At 26.4% G+C, this 459-nt stretch overlaps 1 non-coding gene across 1 annotated transcript, besides 1 other annotated feature; it reads left to right on the forward strand.

Moving 5' to 3' along the window:
• Positions 1-4: part of a repeat region that runs on past the window's edge.
• Positions 5-339: 335 nt separating this feature from the next.
• Positions 340-412, forward strand: EHI_061440. The gene has a single exon. It is a non-coding gene; the product is annotated as a tRNA-Asn (tRNA).
• The last annotated feature ends 47 nt before the right edge of the window (positions 413-459 follow it).

Consider the following 459-nt stretch of genomic DNA (forward strand, 5'->3'; position numbering starts at 1 on the left):
TAAGAAACAACAAGAAATATTAAAAAAAGAATAAAGAAATAATAAAAGCAACAGAAGAAAAATAAGGAAAAAATAAGAAAAAAAAGTAAGAAAAAGAAATAAAAAAAGAAAAAAAAAAAAGAATCAGAATATTAAAAAAAGTACTTATGTATTTATGTACTTATGTATATCCCCTTTCGATATATTTTTCTTTTTCTACTTTATACCACCTCTTTACTTATACTTATTTATATCCTTTATATTCTTTTTACTTTTCTTCTTTTATATTTCTTATTTTATATTTCTTCTTTATACCCTTTACGTCCTTTATGACTTTATGACCTTTATGACTTTTGAAAAGCTTCCGTGGCTCAGTCGGCAGAGCGAACGGCTGTTAACCGTTAGGTCCTTGGTTCGATCCCAAGCGGAAGCGTCTTTTTTACTATTCCTTTTATCTATTTTACTACTCTTTTCCTTATA

Source organism: Entamoeba histolytica, genomic scaffold (genome assembly GCF_000208925.1).
Source record: "Entamoeba histolytica HM-1:IMSS scf_1104750517197 genomic scaffold, whole genome shotgun sequence".
NCBI classification, from domain to species: domain Eukaryota; phylum Evosea; order Mastigamoebida; family Endamoebidae; genus Entamoeba; species Entamoeba histolytica.